General features: G+C 43.3%; 1 pseudogene across 1 annotated transcript in view; it reads left to right on the top strand.

Annotated features, from left to right (window-relative positions):
• Positions 1-19,791, top strand: part of LOC309796718 (protein FAM3C-like) — a 44,475-nt pseudogene extending 24,684 nt beyond the window's left edge. Inside the window, exons 2-3 of the transcript XR_014296173.1 lie at positions 18,726-18,968; positions 19,417-19,791. The product of XR_014296173.1 is annotated as a protein FAM3C-like (transcript). The remainder of the gene's footprint in view (positions 1-18,725; positions 18,969-19,416) is intronic.
• Positions 19,792-25,768: the final 5,977 nt, after the last annotated feature.

The raw sequence follows: 25,768 nt of genomic DNA, 5'->3' as shown, positions 1-25,768 counted from the left end.
GTGATTCCCCAAATTGACATGGGAAATTGATGGATTCTCCTTGTGCCACCATTTGTCCTTGAGTCTCTATGGGAATTTGTGTATTAGATTATAGATGATAGCTAATTAATCACATAGCAAACTTTTGAAGATTAAGACATAGAACAGGTATATTTTGGTGGATGTGGAGGAAAGAAAGGATCATTCTAAAGCAGAAGTCATTGCCTAGTTGAGTTTGGGACACTTAGGGGTCATCTTCAGGACACCTGAAGGAAGGACATCAAGCAGGAGAATGAGATAGGAAAGGGGGCAAAGTTTTTCCACCCTGCAGTCTCACTTGAGACTAGACTAGGGCCTGTTCTTGTTTCTTTACCGTCTCAATAGCTGTACTTTAACAGAGAAAACATGTCACCTCCCAGATTATGTGTCTTTACTGGCTCCGCTGGTTGCCTTCTGGATCAAATTTAAACTGCCTATTTCAAGAGCCGCCAGGATCCCTTCACTCCAGTGGCGCATTGTATAAATAGCCATCATGGGCAATTAGTGTCTCTGATTTTATTCTCTCTAAATAATGTGGTTGAGTGATGTTTAATATATTTCAGTTTTTCTCTCCCCAAATCATGTCAAGTAAATTATGTTTTCTTATGCCTTGCAAAGTTCATGCATATATCACTTCAACTGTGATTATAAAGGATAAAGGGGTTAAAAAAAAAAAGGATATGAACCAGCCACTCACTAACATTTTAATGAGCTTAAGACTGTTTCAGTCAGAAGATTTCCTTAGGAAAAATTTTCTATTTTTTTTTTACAGAAGACATTTTATTTTTATATAGTGAATATTAAGTTACTATATAACATTAAATGGGAATTTTTGATTGTTTATTATTCTTGTTGTTCTTTCTTGCCCACCCACACACACCAGTGTTACACATCCTTGTTGCCTGGAATCACTTTAAGCCATCCATAACTCTGCACTCCCATAACCCCAATAGCCGAACAAGAAGTCTGAAAATCAAGGGAGAGAATATTCTCACCTTGGTGGGTTCTCAAGAAATTAACAATATCTGAGGCTCAGTGCCTGAGGCAAAGACTGACTGAGAAGGAGGGGGTTCTAACAGCACTTGGAAGGGGCAGCATGTCACCTAAGTGCCAGGGTATGGTCACAGTAACCACACCCACGAGTGCTGTGCAAACCCTTCTTCACCAGCCTGTGCTCTAAGACTTACCATTTGGGCAACAGGATGATGTAATTCCACTATTTCATCTCGCATTCGATTGTGTTTCATAATCACTGCAGGGCAGGTGGCCACCACAGGCCTAAAGGCCAAAAGGCTCAAAATTTGTCCCAAAGGAAGACTTCAAAATACTGCCTGCGGACACCCCCTCAGCTGCTTTATCAGCACCCCACGCCACCACCCCACCCTGCAGCGTCTTTCCTTAGTGCTCATGGCCCTCTTGGTGCTGCTGTTTCTACTCACCACCTGCCCCTGGGCTCCTTAACTATGTCTGGTCATACAGACTTGTGTGCTACTGAGCTGATAATCACCCAGCCTACTGCCAACCTAAGCCCTAAAGAATCATCTCAGCCCCATCCAAAACTCTGTCTTCCAGAGAGCCAGAGCAGGAGAAGGCAGGCTTGGGCCCTTCTGCACAAGAGAAGAGATGTGTGAAAGAACTGGGTATGAAGAGGACTTGTAGAGTAGAAGCTGATGGTGGCTCATCAAAGAACGCTCAGCAGTCACCATTTGCATGTACTCTGACCTGATGGCTTCCTACTTCAAGTACCTAGGGCTCTGCCTGAGTGCTTTCTCTGGCCTCCACAGTGACCTAGATTTGCATAGGGGCACGCCGGAAGTGACAGGCAGTTGATGGGTCTAGAGGTAGCCCTCAACAAAAGACTGACAGAAATTGGTGGATAATTCCCCAGGTACTTCAGCTCTTGGGCAGGATAGCTCTGAGGTGTTCTCTATGCAGTCCTCCAGAGGCCCCCAGTGAGATTGGACCCCAGTTGCCCACAGCAGTAATCTTCTCTTTAACTAACTCTGTATTGGTTTCCTTTTTTTCCCTGTCTTACTTACTGCCTCCTACGCTATTGCTTCCTGGCATTACCCTTCAAATCCTTGTCTCTGGGTTTGCTTCTGAGGGAACCCAAGCTAAAAGCTAAAACATGGGATGTGTGATGTTGTGACTGCACACATCAGCTGGGACCCTGGTGGGGAGGCCCTAAATGTCATGTTGAGTTGAGACTTTATTCCATGGTGACTGGGTGGTGAGTGCTTGATCAGACTCCTATGCTAGAGGATCATTCTGGAAACAGGGAGAAGAATGGATAAGAGCAGTGGTTCTCAAAGTGTGGTCCCTGGTCCATGAATATAAGAATCATCTGGAAGCTTCTAATACTGCAAATTCTTGCTTCCACCTCAGACCTGCTGTATTAGACAATCTGAGAGTGAGGCCCAGAAACTTGTGCTTTAATAATCATCCCCCCCCAGGTAAATCTGATGCCCCTAAAGTTTGAGAACCACTAGATTAGAGTATGGAGGAGAAGCTAGCAGCATGAAGACCATTTATCAGGCTGTAGTGAGAGTCCTACTGAAAGACTATTAAGGTCTGGACTATAAGTTTTGATTCCCTTCTCCCCATTCTTTTTGCCTTGGACTTTGTTCTGCATTCACAGTGTGCTTAATAAATATTTTGGCCTGATGTCTCCCATCCCATTATCAAATAAGTGGGAGCAGCAGTGAGAGGGGCAGGGATGGAGAGAGGTGGGGTCAGGTGACGTGTGGTTCATATGAGGTTCAGCCACCACTGACCACATGGCATTTCCAGCATTATTCCTTTCTCGGTTCTAGGGACAAAGTCTTCCCCTAAAGAAGTTGGGGCATTGGCCAAAGCTGATGTCTTCTTTAAGGTATCAGTAGCTACTCCCTCTTCAGAAATCAAGATCCCATGACTTGTGTGTATGGAGCCTGAGAAGTATTGTAAATCCGAGTATGAAATCCCCATAAACTGAGCAATAAAAGCTTTTTAACAGAAATTACTTCCTGAGAAAGGGAACATTGTGTGTGGACAACAGGGAGGGATAGAGTTCTGGGAACATGAATGGGAGGTTTCCTGCGAAGTGGCCTCAAATCCTAAACTACTTTGTGTTAGTTTGAGACCTAATCCATATTATTATTATTTGCTATTGCTTGAAAACCTTTTTTTTTCTTTTATTTTCAGAGTCAGCTTGACCAGGGTCTTTATAAGTCATGAGTTTCAGAACCCCTTAATTATGCCCTGCCACCTCGTCCAAAGGCATCCCAGACCCTCAGTGCCTGCTTATGGAGCTGTGGGAACGCAAAGTCCCCCAATAGTCCCCAGGGCTGGGGTGGGTGAGGGAGACATGGTTGGCAATGGCCCATCCCACTGGGGTACCACCTCCCAGAACAACAAGGCCTTTGACTGAGGCCTTCACTGGAAACCGGATGACATTCTTTGGGCCAAAAGGAGCAATTGGAAAGGTAGTTTTGTGGGTTGGATTCTAAGCCAGAGTTGAAACTAGGCTGTAGCAAGGCTGAAAGAAACCTGGCAGAGGAGGAAAAGGCCCTCCCTGTGCCAGGAACTGCATAAACCCAAGACCAATCAAACAGAACCAGTGTGGTGAGGAAATATTTCTGACTGGCAAAGATGGCTCCACTGTCTAGTGATTTACCGAAAGTGGTAACGGCCAACCTCCTGCTTGGTGGAGTGTGGCCTGTTGAAGGAGAGCCTGGCTGGAAGGATTGCTGTGTTATTTCTCTTTGACCTGGAAAAAAAGTATGCCTCTTCAAGAGGAACTAAAGAGGGGAAATCTTTTGTGATTGTAAAACCTTAAAAGGGCATTGTATGCCCTTCTTAACCAGACAGATTGACCTATTGCTTGAGCTATGTTGCATAAAATTAATGAAAATAAAGATGTATACGGACAAGAATTTACTAGGCATATGGATACTTTTTCATTAACAAAGAAAAATAATTAGCTTGAAGAGCAGGCTACGGTTGGCTACACCAAGGGATTTTTCAGGGTTGCTTTGTAGATTAAATACAAAGCTGTTGTAAAATGACTAAGTGCAAAACCTCATATCAGAAAGACTAATGGGGCCAGTGTTGGCCCTGGGCTGGAGAGGACAAATCCACAGGGCCAACTTGGCCCTTTGAAAGCTCCCATAGCAGAGGGGCCACTGGTTGTGACCATTTCTCTCCACTCAGTCCTTGGCTTTTGCAGCATTGTTTCTGGTTGTCATAACAACCAGCTGTGGAATGATCTATCTGGATACTGAGTAGCCTACTCAGTTCAGTCATTAAAAACTAACTCAGATTTTAACTATTTCAGTGAATTTCATGACGAACATGAACAAATCTGATAGCCATTGGCTTGATTGCTTAGTTATCAATGGGAGGGGCCGGTCAAAGAACCAAGGAAAGGGCCCCAGAGATTGGCTAGTCCAACTTCTTCTTTTTCCAGAACTGAAGCCCAGAGGGGGGCAAGTAACACCCAAGTCACCTGGCTAGTATAAGGTAGAAACAGAATGAGACTCCCAGGCCAGAGCTCCCCACCTCTTTCTACCATCTGGTCAACCCAAAGCACCTACTCTTTATTCACAGAAACAAAACAAACCTATTTTTTAAAATTCTGCTTTTTTTTTTCCAACAGAAGTTAATCCTCCAAAGACATATCTTAATTAAGGTAGCATAAGAAAAATAGCAGCAATAACTATAAAAATGATGCAAGATAAATATGGGCATACTTTGCAGCTTAATTTATTATGACTTTAAAAGGGTTGCAAGAGCTCGCCTTGCTTCTGTGAAACATAGTGCATTTTTGCAATTCCCCTCAGTTATAAATTAATATAGGCCATTAGGGATGAGGCTAATGGCGGATGAAGACTAGCTCATGGGGAATATGCAGCACCTGAGAAAATGAACAGCTGTGGTGTATGGACCCCCAACCAGTTCTGCAAATGACACAACGTGTCACAAAACTAGTCCCCACAGAGGCATATTAATTTTTAATAAATAAACCCAGCCACTTAAGAAAAATGTGCTTTCCTCTCTAAGCATGTTCCCATGTCACTTTATCCAGAGGAGTTTTGGTATAGGTATCAAGGAGCTGTATAGGCCCAGCTTAAGCCAACCTGGGTGAATGCTCTGTGCTGACACTTGGCTCTTCCCTCTTGGAAAGTCGTGAGCTGCTGACTTCAAAGCCTCCATCCCCCACCACCATCCCCAACCCCAGCGTGGCTTCACTCTTCTTTAGTACTTTTTAGATTTAAATGTCCAGTTCTGCCTTTCCACACCCAGGAAAGTAAATGTAGCCTCCCTTTGTGTGAATAATAATAATAATAGTATCCCACAATAATTTAACACAGAAGGATGAACATGCATCTGGTGTTAAGAATTTTGACTTATTGCATCAGTCCTGGCCTCCCAAATAACTCTTGTTGCCTGCTTACACACACACACACACACACACACACACACATGGCCAAAGACAAGCACTAAATGATTGGAGGTGGATGTGCCCTTGGAGAGCCACATTGTACCTGCTAGGCAGTTGTGTGTATCACATCATACCAGGTGATCATCTGGGCTGCCTGGAGTCTCTTGAGTGTAAAAGGAACTGCCATTTGTAATACCTTCCATTGAATGGAAGGTTTGATTTTTTCTCACTTTATTTCAATAAGAGAACAATTGACTAGGTAATCAGCTAATGATAAATCACAGTAATGGCCGATGCACCAAAGCTTGGTCCAGTCCAGAGGTGAGGCTGATGTAGGATACAAACAAAGCATACAACTTATTTACTATAAATTAATTTCCCCCTAAAAATCGTCAGTGTCTCTCCGAAGGCATCTCCCTTTTATTAGAACAGCCATGACACAGTTTTCAGAAAATGGGATCAGGACCATAAATAAGATAGTAAGCCACCATTTGTGACCCCAAGAAATACAGGATGGTGTCGTGTCTTTCACAGGTAATTCAACATAGAGGGTGGTTTTCTCCAAGTGAGAGGAAGAATAGATAAAAAGGAGTCTGTTCCTTCAAATTCATTGCAAATTTGTATTGGTCATGCAGGAAGATGGCTACTGTAGGATCAATGGTTGAAATAGGAAACAATCTTGACTGATCATTGATTTCCTTATCTTAATTGAGAGGATATCATGTATGGAATTGTAAGGGAGGAAAAATAATTTTCCCTCTACCCTTTTAGGATCTTGGATAAGACCATCCTTTTATTAAAAGACAGATAAACAGGAGAAAAACAAACAGAAGTTTAATAACATGTATACCTCTTATATAAATGGAAGATACCCAGGAGAACTGAGTAACTCTCCAAAATGGCCCAAGCCACCACCTTAAATACCATCTCCAGCTAAAGCAAAAGAAGATGTTGTGTGTTTGGGGGTGTGGGGGGAGGTGGGGGGGTGCAGGGGCCAGATATGGGTGGTTATCAGGAAAAGCATAGTAAACAAGGATAAGGTTGTTATACACATTCAAGTCAGTTGCCATCTTCATTGGTAAGAGTTTCTAGAGATTTAGTCATCCTTCTCTTTCTGGTACATAGAGGGAGACACTCTTACAAATGGAGATTTGCCTTATAAATATCTCTTACAAAATGGTAACTTTTATTGGTTTTCAAAGCTTCTCCCATGTCTGCTGGTTTTTAAAAAATAACCAGCTCAATTTGAGTTTATTTTTGTATATGGTTTGAGAAAGTAGTCCAGTATGATTCTTTTGCATGTGGCTGTCCAGTTTTCCCAACACCATTTATTGAAGAGGCTGTCTTTTCCCCAATGTATATTCTTGCCTCCTTTGCCATCAATTAACCATGTAAGCGTGGGTTTATTTCTGGGCTTTCTGTCTTGTTCGATGACCTATGTGTCTGTTTTTATGCCAGTACCATACTATTTTGATTACTATAGCTTTGTAGTATAGTCTGAAGTCAAGGAGCATGAGTCCTCCAGCTCCATTCTTTCTCAAGATTGTTTTGGTTATTTGGTGTCTTTTGTGTTTCCATATAAATTTTAAAATTATTTGCTCTAGTTCTCTGAAAAATGGCCTTGGTATTTTGAAAGGGATTGCATTGAATTTGTTCTACTTAGCATCTCACTTAATTCCCCCCACAACCATAGGAATTATCCAAAGGCAAATTTTCAGTCTTCATATTACTTATTGCCAGTAATTGACCCAATGGATCACTTCCTCCTACTTGAAACACTGTTATTAGTATCCAGGACACTCGGTTCTCTGAGTTTTCATCTTATCTCTGGTCTTCTCATTCTTCCTCATTTACCTGACTTCTAATTGTTGGAGTGCCCCAGGCCTCAGTTCTTGGACCCCCTCTCTTTTCTATCTAAACCCACTCCTTTGGTGATCTCATTTAATCTGAATAATTGCTTCAGTATCATAACTATCCAATCTAAATGGTTGAAATATCATAAATATCATGCATGCACACACACATAAAATTCCCAGAACTTCCAGGGCCGACCAAGATAGAGTAAGCCTACTTAGTCTATCTTTCCCACTGATGACAACCGAAAACTCTGGGCAGAATATACAAAGCAACTACCTGATGACTCTGGTAAGTAAACAATAGCAATCAAAACTGGAAGAACGACCAGTACCAGGGAGATTCCTTTTCTTTTTTTCTTCTTGTGTCTCTGGACTTGATATGAGGGTGGCCTGGAGATCTGAGTCACAGAATTTTGAAATGCGGGTGGGCACCCAAAACTCCAATAGAAATCCCACTCTTTCTGGCCAGAGGATTGGAGAAAGAGATCCCTGAGAGCCAACAGTAAGTGTGGGGGGGGTAATCCTCATTTTTTGCTTTTTTCTCTTTTTGTCTCTCCTGGCTTTGTCTTGGAGGCCAACCCCAGTTGTGGATCTGTACTGCTGTGGTGACAATGTTGGTCACCACATTGTGGTGGTCCACCAACAGGTGGTACAGATACCTGAACCTTGTCTCTCTGACTAGTGGAACCGGAAAAAGGAATCCCTGTGTGTGAAGAGTGTAGGAGGAAACCCCATTATTTTTTTTCTTGCTGCTTCACCCTGAGGGTGGTTCCAGTGACATAGAATTGTAAGACAGTGTGGTGGGGGAGGGAGGGCTAAAAGTCTGAGAAAAATCCATTTTTCTGGCCAAAGGAATTGGAAAAGGGGGATATTGGGAGCCAGAGAATGTGGAGAAAATCCCAGAGAGAAAAGAATTGGAAAAAGGAATCCCTCTAATTCTGTGTATGAACTAACACAAATCCTGGGCTCACCACCAAGCTGTGCATGAGCAGCACAGACCCAAAAGGAGCAGAGTAAAATCTCTGAAAACTGAGCTGTGATACAAACCATTCCCAAGTCCCAAACACACTCCTGAGTGTCACATATACTGGGTAGTAAAAACAATGGCATTGAATCCTGAAATGATATTTGAACCACCGCCCACAGAAAGCAGGACAAAACTTATGGTCTTAACCTAAGGTGTTTACTTCCTGCTAAAACAACAACAAATCTATTGACATTCCATTCTCAAGAGGATTTTAGCAGGACCCAGTCTCAGAATATAATAGTCAATATGTCCAGAAAGAAATCTAAAATTATTTAACATACAAAGAACCAGAAAAATCTGACCAATTCTCAAGAGAAAGAACAATAAACAGATGCCAACACCGTGATGGTCCAGATGTTTGAATTAGCAAAGACTTTCAAGCAGCTATCGTAACCATGTTCCATGAAGTAAGGGTGAACATTCTTGAAATGAATGGAAAGATAAAAACTCTCAAGAAGGAAATAGAAATTATTATGGAAAGAACCAAATTGAAATTTTAGGACTGAAAAATATGATACCTTAAAATTTTTAAAAAATCACTGGATAACTTCAACAGTAGAATAGAGATGATAGAGGAAAAAGTAAGTGAACTTAAAAATAGGTAATTAGAAATTATCAAATCTGGAGAACTAAAAGAGGATTAAAATTAAAAAGGAAAGTAGAGATTCAACAAATGCTGCTGGAAAACTTGGACACCCAATATGCAAAAGAGAATGTACCTTGACTGTACCTCAAGGCTTGTAAAAAATTAACTAAAAATGGTTCAGAGACCTAAATATAAAACATAAATCCATCAGACTTTTAAAAGGAGATAAAGGAGAATATCTTTGTGACCTCGATTTAGGCAATGAGTTCTTGGATATGAAACCAAAATCATGATCTGTAAAAGAAAAAAATGATAAACTGGGATTCATCAACATTTAAAACTTTTGGGACTTCCCTGGTGGTCCAGTGGTTAAGACTTCACCTTCCAACGCAGGGGGTGCAGGTTCAATCCCTGCTCGGGGAGCTAAAATCCCACATGCCTCGTGGCCAAAAAACCAAAACATAAAACAGAAGCAATACTGTAACAAATTCAATAAAGACTTTAAAAATGGTCCACATAAAAAAAATCTGAAAAAAAATTTAAAACTTTTGCTCTGCCAAAAACACTTTTAAGAGAATAAAAAAACAAGCTACAGACTTGGAAAATATATTTACAAATCACATATCTGACAAAGGACTTGTAAGCAGACTATATAAAGAATTTTCCATACTCAACAGTATGAAAACAAATAACCCAATTAAAAATGGGCACAGATTTTAATGGATACCTCACCAAAGAAGAAATTTGTATGGAAAATAAGCACATGAAAAGACACACAACATCATTATTCATTAGGGAAAGACAAATGAAAACCACAATGAGACACTATTACATACCTGTTAGGGTGGTTAAAAATAAATTTAAAAAATAATTTAAAATCTGATATTGCTGCGGGAAACACAAAATGGCACAACCACTTTGGAAAACAGTAGGCAGTTTTGAAAACATATACTTACTGGATGACCCAGCAATCCTACTCCTCATTATATATTCAAGAAATCTGAAAACTTTTGTTCACACAAAAGACCATGAATGTTTATACTAGCTTTATCATAACTGCTAATAAGGGGAGACAACCCAGATGTCCTTCAGTGGGTCAATGGGTGAACAAACTATGGTACATCCATACAGTGGAATTGATAAACACGACATGGATGAATCTCAAATACATCGTGCTGAAAAAAGAAACCAGATTCAAAATTCTACATACCGTATGATTTTATTTATATGAATTATGGAAGAGGCAAAACTCTAGGGATGGAGAATAGATCAGTGGTTGCCAAGGGCTGGAGATGAAGGGTGAGTCTGAGTACAAAAGGGTGACATAAGGGATTTTATTAGGATAATGGAACAGTTCTGTATCTTAACTGTGGTGGTGGTTATATGACTATGTATTTTTCGAAGCTCATAAAACTGTACAACAGAAAGCAAGAATTTTTCTGTAAGTTAAGAAATAAAGTAAAAAATTTTTCCATATGTATATCTCCAGATCAGAAATGTCCCCTTCAGTCATATATCTGATATCTGCACTTGGATGTTTAACAAGCATCTTAAATCTAACGTGTCCTAAAGCAAACTCTTGATCTTTTCCCCAAAACCGGTTCCATCTACAGCCTTCCCCAACTCAGTTGATGGCAGTTCCATTCTTCTAGTTGCTCAGGCCAAAATGCTCGGAGCCATTCTTGACCTCCCTCTTTATCTTATATCCCATATCCAATCTACCATAAATCCACTTGTTTCTATGCCTCAAAAACATATTCAGAATCTCATTTCTTCCACTCCTATCAACCTGGTCCAAGCCATCATTGTTTTGCAATTACATTACCCCTAGACTCACTGCTTGTGTTGGGCACAGAGATGTGCCACCCAGTTGCCTCTTCCAGGAAAGACTTGCTGTTCCTCTGTGGGAAGCACCATCAGCAGAGAGCCTTCAGCTGTTAACTCCTTCAGAGTCTGCTTCAACTGCAGACTCCCATCACTCCTGCCACTCCAAAGACACAAGCTTCCTGGCTCTTTCCCAAGCAGACAGGCAAAAGACCTGCCTCAGAGCCTTTGCACCTGCTGTTCTCTTGCTTAACCACTTCTTCGATACCCTCTGTATTAATCTCCTAGGGCTGCCATGAAAAACACCACGAGCTTGGTGGCTTAAAACAAAAGAAATTGATTCTCTCATAGTTCTGGAGGCCAGAAGTCTGAAATCCAGGTGCCACAAGGCCATGGTCCCTCTGAAGGCTCTAAGAGAGAATCCTTCCTTGCCTCTTCCAGCTTCTTTGGTCCAGGTGTTTCTTGGCTTGTGGCTGTATCACTCCAATCTTTGCCTCCATCTTCTGATGGCTTCTCTGTGTCTGTCTTCTCCCCTTCTCTCTTACAAGGACACATGCCATTAGATTTAGGGCCCACCCGGATAATCCAGGATGATCTCATCTCAAGGACTTTAACTTAATCACATCTGCAAAGACCATTTTTCCAAATAAAGTCACATTCATAGGTTCCTGGATTAGAACATGGACATAACATTTTGGGGGCCACCATTCAACCCACTGCACCCTCTTAGCTCACTCCTTCACTTCCTTCAAATCTTTCCTCAGTGTACGACCTCCCCACCCCCAACCCTACTTAAAGTGGAAACTTCCCTACTGCCATCCCCTTCCCTCCTTAATTTATCTCCATAGCACTTATCACCATCTGATACGTTGTATATTTTACTTCTTTATTCTTTATTATTATATTAAGCCTCCCTCTCCATTAGAATCAGCAAGGGTTTTTAAATCTATTGTATTCACTGCTGTACCCCCATCCCCTAGAACAATGCCTGGTGCAGTAATAGTGTTGAATGAGTAATTATTCCTATTTTACAAATGCTTAAGTAGGCATAGAGAGAGATCAAATAATTTGTCCAAATGTGGCATGTCAAAGCAGGTTTCTCGCACCAAAACCCATGCCTCTAATGTGATGACAAACCATCAGGACCAGGACAATTTCCTACTGTGGCAGTGACCTCCAGGGACATCTGTTGTCTCAGGGTTGAGGAAATATTGAATTGACTTCTTACCCTTAGACTATCTGGAACACATGAAGTACTTCCCACATCTAAAGGTCTTTTCTGCTCTCAGTTTCTCTTGATAACATTCGGTGTTAAAGAAGCTTTCCCTTCTAACTAGCCTAACTCTTTCATGTGGCAGTGGAGGTTCATTTCTTCTTCTGTCCTGAGTGGCAAGAAAGAGCAGCTGCTGTTTCCAGTCCCCTTGCATTTGGAGATTATTATCAAGTCGCCCTGTGGGCATTACTTGTCCAGACAAAACATGCCAGACAAGTTCTTTTAGCTTTTTCCAGAAATCTCATTTTATAGTTTCCCTCCGTCTCCCTTCTCCCCTTCCTTGCAATGGGTTTCTGATAAAATGCAGGATGAGATTTTTGGCTTGTAGCATGCACTGCCCTTAGGTGATGTTCTATAAATAATGAATGGAACAGAACAACATTTGCAAAAATGCATGTTTTGGCACAAATTCAATTAATGGTATTGGCACTTGCTAACTTAGCAAATGAATACATTTTCCCTGGCACCCAATGCTGGTTTCCAGCTCTTAATGCTTATTTTCTGGGAGTTCTATTTACAAACTGTACTTTCATAAATAGCAGAGAATGTTCAGAGGGAGAAGGGAGAGGCAAGTGATTGTCCCACCCAATTCCCAGGTAGGGAGACTGAGGTGGGAAGGGACTCTGCCCCTCCAGGATGGATGGACAGCCTGGGGCTTCCCATAGTGGGTCACACTGATTCATAAAGCTCCAGAGGCCAAAGGCATTTGCTCATTCCATCATGCAAGCTGCTCTGGAAAGCAAGGCCAGATAAAATCCAAGCCGATGTTTAGATGGACATTATTCTGTGCTCCGTCAGCCAGATTCTCAGCCTATGAAGCTTTGTGGCAATGTGTGTGGAGACTCATCTCAGGCTAGTTGATGGGAATTTCTACAATAAGTGAAGCTGAAGCCAAATTCTCAACCAATATAACTCTGTGAATTCCCATAGAATTACATCAGTTGAGAATCTGGCCTATGTGTACATGCATGTATATAACTCACATTATTTTGTGAGGTCAATCATAAAGATGACCATAAAAGTAGAGATGACCATAAAAGTCTCTTCATTACATTACCATCTTAGACTGAGATTCCATAGTGGGATAAAAGGAAAATTATATGTGTGTCTGTGTATATGTGTATATACATATATATATGTGTGTGTGTGTGTATATGTATATATATATATAAACACATACATATATACATACATACACATATATACATATATATACTGGATTCTGTACAAGAATAAGGAAACTCCATGCTATTCAAATCCACTGGGGGCAGTTGTGACTTTGTTTTATTTTATTTTATTTTGTTTCTGTCTTCCCAGGAAGTTTTGTTTTCCTCCATTTTTTGTTTGATTGAGGTATGATGAGCCCAGTTTGGGACAGTTCTAATCAACCCTGGACAGATGAGTTCTTTAAATTGCTCAGAAAGCACTTGAGAAGTCCATTCAGGAAGTTCCAAACACTAGAGCAATTGAGAGATGGCTGTCGGTACTTCCCTCAATGCAGGTGGCTTTTATCTTTATTATGGATTGTTCAGTGAAACATTTTGGTCATTTGAGTTTATTTTCAATAACATTTAAACCTGTAAAGAATAATTCCCATATGTGCAAGAGGGAATAACAGCAGAAAAGGAGACATGGAAATTTTCACCTTCTCCCTCCAACCATTGGTTCAGGGCCGACCCGGGTCTGCACTGGCAGAACATATCAGCCTTTCAATGAATGCCATGTCTTGTGCTGTGTAAAAAAGGTTGATGATCTTGGTCTGGTGGGTCTATGTGGATAACTGCCTACATCACTGGCCTGAGCCCAACAGATCTGACTCCAGGGCACAGAAGCTGAAGAGTGGTTGGACCCAATGGAAAGTGTCTCCCATGTCTCTGGATTGAGGCTGATGTGAGACATTCTTAGACAGTCTTTGATGGATTTTCAGTGCCTCCTCTCATCTGACTGTATAGACAGCTCTTCTTCCCAAGGATGTGGGTGGTGTCTCTTCTCTATGGCTTCAAGCTTCTCTCACATTTTAAAGACATTCAATTCAGCCAATTACTGAGCAGATTCTACATTCTCTGGACCCTGGGTTGGGCTCTAACCTGAAAGAGAGAGTCCAAGCCTTAAGGATCTCATAGCCTGGCAGGAAAGGGGGAAGCCAAGGCCATAGCCAGCTCATGGCATCCTGGAGCTGAGCGGCAATGAGTTGCAGTCAACTATGGCTTGGGGGACAGAGAATGATACCGAAACTTGGCCTTTGTGCACTAGTGCCAAATTGAATCTCAGAGTCGGAGTTCTGGGTGAAGTAGAATAGAATAGCTTCATTGCTTTGCCAGGCAAAGGGAGACACAGTGGGCTTGTGCCCTTCAAAACTGTGTGACCCTGGGAATTCCCTGGTGGTCCAGTGGTTAGGACTCTGCGCTTCCACTGCAAGGGGCCCAGGTTCAATCCCTTGTCAGGGAACTAAGATCCCCGCAAGCCACAGGGTGCGGCCAAATTAAAAAAAAAAAAAAAGGAAGCCTTCTCCATGAGGCTTTCTCCAAAACTGTGTGTCCCTACCCGGGGGTGGGGGGTGGTAAGGAGTTTTACAGCGGGTGGGGTTGCTGATAAGGATCAGGGTGTATGAAGGGCCTGCATTCCTTTAATCTGGCCTCAGTCGGTCTCCTGATGTTCTCTCTGGAACGAAGAATGCTTCATCAAGTAGTTAACATCTTCCATTTGTTGGAGGTTTTAGTTCTGCAGAAAAGCTCAAAGATATTGTTATGTGTATCCCTTGAGGCAGAGCCAGGACCCTGCCCCAAGGCTGCACTATTGGTTCTCTTGACTGCTCCTCCCTTGTCTCCGCATCCCCTCCCTTCCCTAATTAGTGGCTGTTTGAACCTGCCCTTTGGAACTCAGGGAAGGTCATGGAGGCTGAACAGAAAGGCTCCCATGCCCAGGAACCCCACAGGGTCCTGCTAGGTTTCAAGAGGGATCCAACAGAGAGAGGATAGCCAAAGACTAAGACCTTAAAAGATGAGTAGGACTTTGTCAGGAGTTGGGGACGGGGGAGAATGTTCCAGGCTGAGGAAACCCCATGTACAAAAGCACAAAATAGTCAAATATTTGTATGGTTTGGGGAATCACTTCAGTGGCTCCCCTTAGCTGTTATGCTAAAGGGCAAACATGGCAGCATGCCTACAAAGCCCTTCACTTGGCTGGCCTCTCTGCTTCTGAAATTTTTCTTTCATTCTTTCCCTTCCTTTACCTTCTCCCTAAGCATTCTTTTTTTGTTTGTTTGTTTTTGCGGTACGCGGGCCTCTCACTGTTGCGGCCTCTCCCGTTGCGGAACACAGGCTTCGGATGCACAGGCTCTGGATGCGCAGGCTCCGGGCGCGCAGGCTCAGCGGCCATGGCTCACAGGCCTAGCCGCTCTGCGGCATGTAGGATCTTCCCGGACCGGGGCACGAACCCGCGTCCCCTGCATCGGCAGGCGGACTCTCAACCACTGCGCCACCAGGGAAGCCCCTCCCTAAGCATTCTTAATTCCTTGGACCAAGCCTTCTCACATTGCTGCATATTTGCATTTGCTACCTTAATCACCTTTTCCCTGCTCCTTTTTTCTGAGTAAGTCTCTCACACTTTAAACTCCTCCTAAGCTTTTCCAGGATTCCCTCCCTGACTCCTTCTATCCTCCCCAGAGGTGACATTTGATGTCCCTTGGTATTTTCATGGTTCCACAATACTGTCATTGCTGAGCCCCTTGTAGCAAAGACTGGGCCTCTCAGACCTGTGTCCAAAGCACCTAACACATTGCCTAATGTTGAGGAGGAAAAACTTTTCCTCTATCCTCTTAGGTTCAGTAATTGGAGGTCTGCAAATTAAAGTGACAAAAGACAGATTAGCAAGAGGGGGGAAAAACAGATTTAATTAAGTACCTATGCTCAGGAGTTCAGAAAAAAAAATGTGACCCAAGGAGGTGGTTACAATTTTTACATATCACCTTAATAGGAGATGGGGAAGGGCAGAGGAGTACTTCTGGGAGAACAAATGACTTTTAGGAAGGGCAAATGGGCACTTAAGAGAATAGATAGGAGATATGATAGTTTTATGACAATATCTGTTTGAAGTGACTTCTTATCCAAATGCTGACTTGTGTTTACTTCTCCTCTTCATTGATAAGAGTCAATTGTCCCTGGTTGTGAAACTCCTGGGAGGATATTTATGAGTTTTGAATTATTTGGGGAGGCTTTGCTTTTAGGAAGATAAGGGGAAAGCTAGAAAAAGTCTCTTCCTGCAGCTGTTGAATCTTGAATATCTTCAGTTCAAGATAACCCTTATGTCACTGTAGCATATTCTGAACCCCTTCATTGGCACATGGTAGATGCTCCAAAAACATTTGATGAGCAAATTAAGTATTCCAAACTTGCTCCTTTTCCAATGTTCTCCTTCTCGGTAAGAGACACCATCACTGGCTAGTTGCCCAAGCCCTAAACCTAGAATTCAGCCTTGATTTGTCTCTTGTGCCACATCCAATTCAGTAGCTGTTCTTGTCAGCTCTGCCTCCAAGATATACCATGAACCTATCCACTCCTCCATCTCCAGTACCATCCCTTCCTCTCAGGAGCCATCGTCTTTTGCCTGGACAACTGCAAGAGCCTCTTCATGTGTCTCTCCCGACTTCCACACTAGTCTCTGCATAATCACCACCCACACAGAAATCAGAGTGACCTTTGTAAAAGGCAAATCTGCATATGTCTATTTTAGCCCCAGATAGTCCCAGAAAATAGAGTCTGTAGGAAAGCTCACGTGGTCCTATGACATTAGGATGTGCAATCCCAGGAAACTGGAGTGAGGGACGAAGGAAGTGAGGCAGGGAAGGGTGGTGAGCCAATGGAGCGTGTATTACAGATTTAGTATCAAGTGAAACTGATTGCTCGAGCTGATGGGCTGGCTTCCAAGAAGCCATGTAAGGATTGCATCTCAAGACAGTCTGTCCAAGGGGAGGAAGGTGGAGGAATATACCAACTTCTGTCTCCTGTGGGTCAGAAGACATCAACTCCACATAAGACATCAACTCCCTGCACTTAGGGGTATACATGCCTCCTTGTGAAGGGGGAAAATCCCAAGGGGAGGTGAGAGGCACATGGAGGAGATAGGAGGTGAGGTGATGTTGGATTCTGTCTATTTGAAGTTAATCACAAGCTCATACAGAGCTGGTCACCATTGTACCAGGGCAGACAACCTTGCCAAAGGCACCATCAACAGGTGAGGCTGAGAAGGTCTTAAGTGATGTCTGAGAGGCAAAAAAAAGTCCCCTCTTCAGAGAGCCCTTCAGTGATCACCTACCTCTACCCAGTCACTCTCTACCAGCTCACTTGACTTTATTTCCCCATACACTAATCTCCATCCAAAATGACTCCAGTCATTCCTTCACTTCCTATTGTCTTTCTCCCTTGACTGGAATGGAAATGCCATGTAGGCTTAGAGCTGGGAGTTCTGAATGCTGGACTCAGGAAGAAAATGTATGTACTTATCTCACTTCCTGACCAGGCTTCCTGAGTCTTCCAGGTATTGATTGGTGAATCAGTCATTGGAGATAAAAAGAGAGAGCTAGAAGAGATCTGCCCCCTTCCCACAGTCCATGATGGTACCTTTATTTCCATTAATCATAGTAATTCCTGAATTTGGTTACTGCTCCTCCCCATTTAAAATCCTTTGGCAGTTTCCCATTGTCTCCAGGATCAATTCCCAAACCCTCAGGATCTTGTAGAAGACTCTTCTTGATCTGAGCTCTGGCGACCTAGTCTCTGAGCACTTCATCTCCCTGCTTTCTCCCCCCTTCCCTGCCCCTGCCCTGTTCTTTCACGGGACCGCTGAAGATGGATGAGCCAGTCAGACACAGCGCCATTGTGGAGGGCGCCATTGCCGTCTTGTGAGTGGTGTCCTCTAGAGCTCAGAGTGCACAACCTGAACCAGGCAGCCCTGCCCTACCCTTGCCAGCAGCTCTCCAAAACACCCTGCTCACTTTTGTCCCCAGGGACCTTATGCTTCCTGCTCTCTCTGTCCAGAAGGCAGAGTTGACAATGTCTGCCTACCTAAAACCCATCACCTCCTCCAGGAAGCCTTTCCCCCTCCTCTGTGCCCTCATAGCATTCTATGGTATTCTAATCACAGTACCCACCCCACTGTCCTATAACTGAGTTGACCAGGCTCTGTCGTCCTCTAGTGTGGTAGATTGGATCAGAAATGGCCAGAACACATGGTCGATGCATACAACAGAATATTATTCAGCCTGAAAGAGGAAGGGAATTCTGACACGTGCTACAACATGGATGAACCTTGAGGACATTGTGCTAAATGAAATAAGTCAGTCACAAAAGGACAAATACTGTGTGGTTCCAATTATCCGAGGTACCTAATGGAGTCAAATTCATAGAAACAGAAAGTAGAATGGTGGTTGCCAGGGCCTGAGGGGAAGAGGAATGGGGAGTTAGTGTTTAACTGGCATAGAATTTCAGTTTTGCAACATGAAAGGAGTTCTGGAGATTGGTTGTACAACAATGTGAATGTAATTAATGCCATTAAACTATACACTTAAAAATGGTTAAGATAATATATTTTATGTTTTGTGTATTTTACCACAATTTAAAAACTTTAAAAGGGGCTACAACAATATGTTGTATGCCCATATGTTCTGGTCAATCCACCACCACATGACGGAGTCTCTCTCTATTCCCTTTGAACCTGGGAAGGCCCTCGTTAACTGCCATGGTAACATAGAATGTGGAAGAGGTGCTGCTACGTGGCTTTAAAAGGCTGGGTCATCAAAGAGAACACAGCTTCTGCCTGGCTTTCTTGGGAAAGAGGCTTTGGGATTCTGGAGCTACCATGTAGGAAGTCTGGCTACCTGGAGGCCACCATGCCAGAGAGGCCACAAAGAGAGACCACAGAAGATAGATGCCAAAGAAGCAACAGCTGTCCCAGCCTGCAGCTGTGTGAGTCTCCCCAGTGTCAATTGCCAGATTTTGAATGAACCTAGGATGGGTCCAACCCCCAGCTTTTCAGGTGCCCCAGCCAATGACTAGAGCAGATATGAGCTGTCTCCTTTGAGCCCTACCCATGTTACAGAGCAAAAGAAATGTTTTTTAGGATGACCAATGTGTCCCAGCTTGCCTGGGTCTTTCCTGAGTTTAGCACTGAAGGTCTTGCATCCCAGGAATCCCCTCAGTCCTGGGCAAACCAAGATGGTTTGTGTTAACGGGCTGAGTTGTGTCCCACCAAATTCATCTGTTGAAGTCCTAACCCCCAGGACCTCAGAATGTGACTGTATTTGACGACAGGGTCTTTAAAAATATGATCAAGGTAAAATGAGATCGTTAGGGTGGGCCCTAATCCATTCTGACTGGTATCCTTCTTTTTTTTTTTTTTTTTTTCGGTACGCAGGCCTCTCACTGCTGCGGCCTCTCCCACTGCGGAGCACAGGCTCTGGATGCGCAGGCCCAGCGGCCATGGCTCACGGGCCCAGCCGCTCCACGGCACAGCGGATCCTCCCGGACCGGAGCACGAACCCACACCCCCCGCATCAGCAGGCGGACCCCCAACCACTGCGCCACCAGGGAAGCCCTGGTATCCTTCTAAGAAGAGGAGATTAGGACACAAACAACAAACACATAGACTGAGGGGTGACTATGTGGGGACGCAGTGAGAGGACAGCCATCTGCAAGACAAGGAGAGAGGTTGAGAAGAAACCCAGCTTGCTGACACGTTGATCTCAGACTTATCTCCAGAACTGTGAGAAAATAAATTTCTGTTGCTTAAGCCACCTGGCCTGTGATATTTGTTATGGCAGCCGGAGCAAACTAGTACAGTTGGTCATTGTTGTGGACTAAATGTTTGAGTCTCCCCACCCCAATTCATATGTTGAAGCCATAACCACCCAATGTGATGGCATTTGGAGGTGGGGCCTTTGGGAGGTAATTAGGTTTAGATGGGGTCATGAGGGTGGGGCCCTTATGATGAGATTAGTCCCCTTATAAGAAGATGAAGAGGGTGAGATCTCTTTTTCCGAACACACACAGAAGAAAAGCCATGTGAGGACACAGTGCAAGCCAGTAAGAGGGTCCCCATCAGGAACCAAATCTACTGACACTTTGATCTTGAACTTCCAGTTTCTAGAACTATGAGAAATAAATTTCTGTTGTTTAAGCCTCCCAGTGTATGGTATTCGTTAGGGCAGCCTGAGCTGACTAAGACAGTCACCCTGGCCATTATTATATTGAAACCCTAAGTTTTGGGGTGGCTTCTTATGTAACAGCCAATAACCAGGCCACCCTGATGATGAACTCCTTGAGGGGAGGGGTCACGTTTTTCATTATTATATTCCCAGTTCTTCACTTCATGCATAAATATTCTTTTTTTTTTAATTTTCAAACATCAGAAGGACTGGCTGAACAACTGAATACATTGGGGTGGGGGACAGTAACTGTCCCAGATGGGCAGCATCTTAGGTGGATTATGTAACTGGGTTTGAGAATGTCTGAGTACATAAAGCTATGTGACAAGTCGATTGCCCCATCCTTTTCCTTCTGGCAAGCACAGGCAATGTGATTGCTTTTACCTCTGCAATTGCTCAGTGGCCCAAATGTAGTTACCAATCAGACCTTTTGTTTATTTCATCTCCCACCCGGCAGGGGCTATCGGAACATATAAAAATCATCCTGGCTTACATCTGCTTCCCCAGTCATCACTGGCTGGGATTTTGGACCATTATCTGTCTGTAATGATGTCTCTCTTCTCTCAATAGTGTCCAGATTTATTGAATTGGAAAGTCTTGGATCCTTCTGGCTAAGGATGAACCTCCTGGGTTTATGACTCCTCACCTAGGTTTCAATTCAGAGTCACCAACAGCTGCTCAGCACACACTATTTAGGCTGCAGGTGTAGTTCACTAGTAAAATAAACACCTGATTCACATATGCGAGCGATCCAGAATATTATCCAGATGTTGGGACAAATACAGTGGTATCATCTGTGGGAAAAACACATTAGCTGCTGTGAGGGGCAGAGGCCCTGGACAGAGTTGATGTGCAGCCTGGAGTGTGACGTGCTGGGGTGGTGCATGCCAAAAGGCCACACCAGTGGATCCCACCCTCGAGCTGCAGCCCGATTCTGTCATTGCTGCAAGATTGTTGATTTAGGGATAAACAATCTAGACTAAAGGAAAAAAAAATCGCACAGCTCTCTGCCCAGTTTGGAGCTGGACTCTGTTTGTGGTCTCAGGAGGTTGATCGTCAGTAGAACTGTCTTGGTTCCAGCAGACAGGCCATGGGACACTGAGTCCCCTCACTTCTAGGCTATCTGCTTCCAGCCTATGCATGACTACCTGAGTGGAGGGCAGCAGTGTAGGGGTGGGGATGATGACAAGGATAAGAGGGGTTATCTGGGACTTGCCCAGCTCCCAACTCACCAGTGTTGTGTCAAATCCCCCAATCTCCCAGCTTGGGAGGGAAGAGGCAGCAGCTGAGAAACAGAAGGTAATTTTTAAGTTCTAAATATTTTTATTGAAGTATAGACAAGCAGAAAAGTACATAAATTATAAATGTACACATCGATACATTTTCTCAAACCAAACACACTCACATAACCAATACTCAGATCAAGAAACGAAGTGTGACCTGAAACATCCCAGAAGCCCCTTTATGCTCTCCACTCGTTATCCCCATTCCTAAGAGTGGCCCCTATCCTAACATCTAACAGTACCAATAAGTTTCGTCTGTTTTGGGGGAACGTATATAAATTAAGTCATCAATATATACACTTTTTGGGGTCTGGTTTCTATGGCTTGACTTTTTTTTTTTTTTTTTTTTTTTTTTGCCGTACGCGGGCCTCTCACTGTCGTGGCCTCTCCCATTGTGGAGCACAGACTCCGGATGCGCAGGCTCAGCGGCCATGGCCCATGGGCCCAGCCGCTCTGCGGCATGTGGGATCCTCCCGGACCAGGGCACGAACCCGCGTCTCCTGCATTGGCAGGCAGACTCTCAACCACTGCGCCACCAGGGAAGCCCTGGCTCGACATTTTATCTGTGAAATTCATCAGTGTGTTGTGTGAAGTTCTAGCCCGTTCATTCTCATGGCTGTGTAGTATTCCCTTGTGTGAATACATCACTATTTATCCAGCCCACTGTTGATGGGCATCTGGGTAATTCCTAGTTGTGACTATTATGGAGAGTGCTGCTATGAACATTATAGTACTTATCTTTTGGTAATATAAGTAAACATTTCTGTTGGATGGAGAGCTAGGAACAGAGTTCCTAGATCAGAACTCTACCTGTCCTAATTCATTCAGGAGAAGTTTGGTTGAAAGAAGTGGAAGCACGGATGCTCATTATTTTGGTGTGTTGCCATTCCAGGGCTAGTCTGAGAAAATTCCAAGAGGAGAAATTGTGGTCTTTCCCCCTTTGCTTTACTTCGTGTGCTTTCTCCTGAGCACATACCCAGGCATGCACACGTGGCCTCCGTTCTCACAAGATGGGTTGCAAAGAGAAGCCTTCTTCTTGAGGTGTTTTGTGGGAATGTCACAAAGACCCCTTGACCCCAAAATGTCCCCCATTGGCCTGATGTCGATATCTGAATTTCCTTGGTAAAACATATAAATGGATGACAAATAGTTGTGGAAAAGGCAATGTTCTAACCTGAAAAACCAAAGCCGACACTGAGCCAATAAGCCAGGAGGATGCAGGCTGGGGTAATCACGAGGCCAACATGGCATTGAACATGTGATTTGCGAGGAGGTCCGTGTCAGAGTCAGAATTTGTGGGTAAATCTGAGATGAACCCTGGTCCACAATGAAATTCCTTGGGAAGTGTTTAAAAATCCTACAGTGCAGGCCACCCCCAGACCAATCAAATAAGACACTCTGGGGGAGAGTCCCAGGCATCAGTACTTTCTAAAGCTCCTCTGGTGGTTCCAGTGTGCAGCCCAGATGTGATTTTGTTCCCCAGGGTAATTGTTGACCACTTCCGCCAGAGGACATTTGGCAGTGTCTAGAGACATTTTTTGGTTGTCACAACTGGGGGCGGGTGCTACTGGTATTTAGTGGGTAGAGGCCAGGGATGCTGCTAGACATCCTCCAGTGCACAGAACAGCCCCCCACAGCAAAGAATTATCCAGCCCCAAGTGGTGATCATGCCTAAGTTGAGAAACCCTACTCTGGGCAAATTCTCATGGATGATCTCTGTAAAAGTCTGAGGCTTTGTCTCAGCAGACTCTCTTGGTCAGGATGATGAATGATAATTTTGAGCAAGGAAATTTCTCCTCTCTCCTGCCTTCTGGAGACTGATGATGATATCTCCTTCATCTCTTCACCTCCTCAAAGAAGTAACCTGCATGAAAGGAACCAGAAGAAATGAGATGAAAAAATTTACTTCCTTGAGACTAACACAACTTTGTAAATCAACTGTACTTCAATAAAAAAAAAATTTTCCATAGCCTCAAAAAAAATTGAATGCAAATCAACCTCATAAAATAGTAACATTATGTAAATGATGAATATTATGCATAAACAATATTAAAAACAAATAAACATTATTTCAGTCAAAATTAAACAAAGGAAATTCACTTCGCTACCTATGTCAATGTCCAACCTGTGTCAGAACCTTGGAATAGAAACTGGGTGACATGCCGTTGTCCTCATCCCTGAGTTGGGGTCAGGTCCCACAGCATGGAAAATTAAGCATAATCTCCTTGAATCAAGATCTCCTTTCATATAAAATTTGAAAAACATTTTTTTTCTCACTGTATCATAGGGCTCATTTATGACCTGCTGTTGGACTTTTGTGTGATTGTTTCCTAGATAGAGAGATAGTGAAGAAAGTCTACACACAGCATAATGAAATGCCTTGAAAGTGATCTGGACTGTCCCGGACAGCCTGACACCTCTGCCCCAGAATTTTATAGCACACACTCTCTGAATCACTCACCCAATTGAGATGTGGCTTATAATAACATTTAAATGTGTCACATGTTTATATTTTACACCCCAAGGAGAATGTTCCTTAAGAGTATGGATTCTGCCTCCCCCATATTTTAGGAGCTCAGGAAATGATGGTAGAAGGAAAGAGAAAGACATGGAGGGAAGGAGGAAGAAAGGAAAGGAAGGAGGGAACGGGGGAGGGAGGGAAGGAAGGGAGGGAGGGAGGCTTGATGTGGGCACTGATATATCAGAATCATGTAACTACAGTGATGTATTGACATTCTACAAGGTGTCTGAACGTCCGGGAAACACAGGATACGTTTATTATCAAGCAGTATGTTAGCTACATTTTCAAATGTTTCTAGACTTTATGGACACTCTGGAGTGTATTTATTTATAAATGACAAATGTGTATTTATAAATACACTCTTTTAGCTTTCTGTAATATAGTGATTGTCATATATTTAATATATTATATATAACTTTTTTTCATATTAACTATTGGACCCATTGCTTTAAATTTAGAGGTATTTCACCTTAGGAGATTTCTGAAGTTGGAAAAAAATGTACAGAGCATATTATCTGAAATAGAAACTAACATTATTGTTTAAATATACATTTATCCTGGAGGTTCTTGATTTTTTTGGATACTCTGTGTCAAAGAATTTGAAAAAAATCCACTCCAGTTATCTGAGTAATCAGTGGTGATGTCAAGGTTTGGGTGGTGTGTGTCTTAAGGAGACCACCTGCTGAAACAGATCTTCCAGGGACCCCTGCATTGCAGCTTCCTGGGGAGGCTTATTAAAAGAGCATGTTTCTGGGCCCTACTCCAGACTGGCTAAAGCAGAGCCTTAGAATCTTCATTTTTAGCAAGCTTCCCTGGTGATCCTTTTGCACCCAAGAGTCATTGTGTAAAAAGCAACAGATTTTACAAGTCCCCAATGGCACACATGATATGTGCAGATGCGTGGTGAGTAGCAAACTCAATAAGACCCCTTGTAACTAAGGCCAATGAAAAAAGTCTAGTGGAGAGAAGTGCCATGGGCACTGGCAACAGCTGGCTCAGAGCCAGGAGCATCCTTTTGGAGCTGCTTTTACAAGAAGGGGAAATTTGCAATTTGGTTCCTGGAGGAATTGCCTTGTAATAATAATAATAGCAGTAACAACAACAATAATCAAATAGCTAGCAGCCATTGAGTGCCTACTAAATGTGAAATGATGTACTAAGCATATTACACATACATGTATTTAATCCTCCCAATGCTTCTAAAAGGTAGGTACAGTCATTATCTCCATTTTACAGATGAGAAAAATGAGGCCCAGAAAGGCATTTAGCTCACCTAAGATCACACAGCCAGAAAGAAGCAGAGCTGGGCTTCACATTCTGGCAGACCAGCCTCAAAGCCCACCTGTGTGACCACCGAGCCTTGCACTAGGCAATACTTGTTCTTCTGAGCCAAGTGAAGAGCAGAATTTGGATTTATTAACACAGTAATTGAAAGGCTTTGCTTAGAGTGCTCCATTTATAAATAAGTAAGGTGAAATAATTGGGCTTCTACATATGCCAGGCGCTGTTTTAAGCCCTGGATATATAGAAATGAACAAAGCAGTGTGTCTCTGACCTCAAGTTGTTCACAGTCCTTAAGGAGAAAGGCAGGAAGCACATCACCACATGCATCCATGTGAACCTGCAGCTCCCGTTCGTGCTGCTCTGAGCAGGTGTGAAGCACAGAGTCTTTTCTGGATGAGGAAGGCTGGGAGTTTAGACAAGGCATGGCGAGAATAGCTTGTCTCTGCTCCCTGGTGTCTGAGCTTCACCTGGGAT

The sequence above is a fragment of the Mesoplodon mirus genome (assembly GCF_964341445.2).
Source record: "Mesoplodon mirus genome assembly, chromosome: X".
In the NCBI taxonomy this organism is placed as follows: Eukaryota; Metazoa; Chordata; class Mammalia; order Artiodactyla; family Ziphiidae; genus Mesoplodon; species Mesoplodon mirus.
This window is presented reverse-complemented; position numbering and strand designations above follow the sequence as displayed.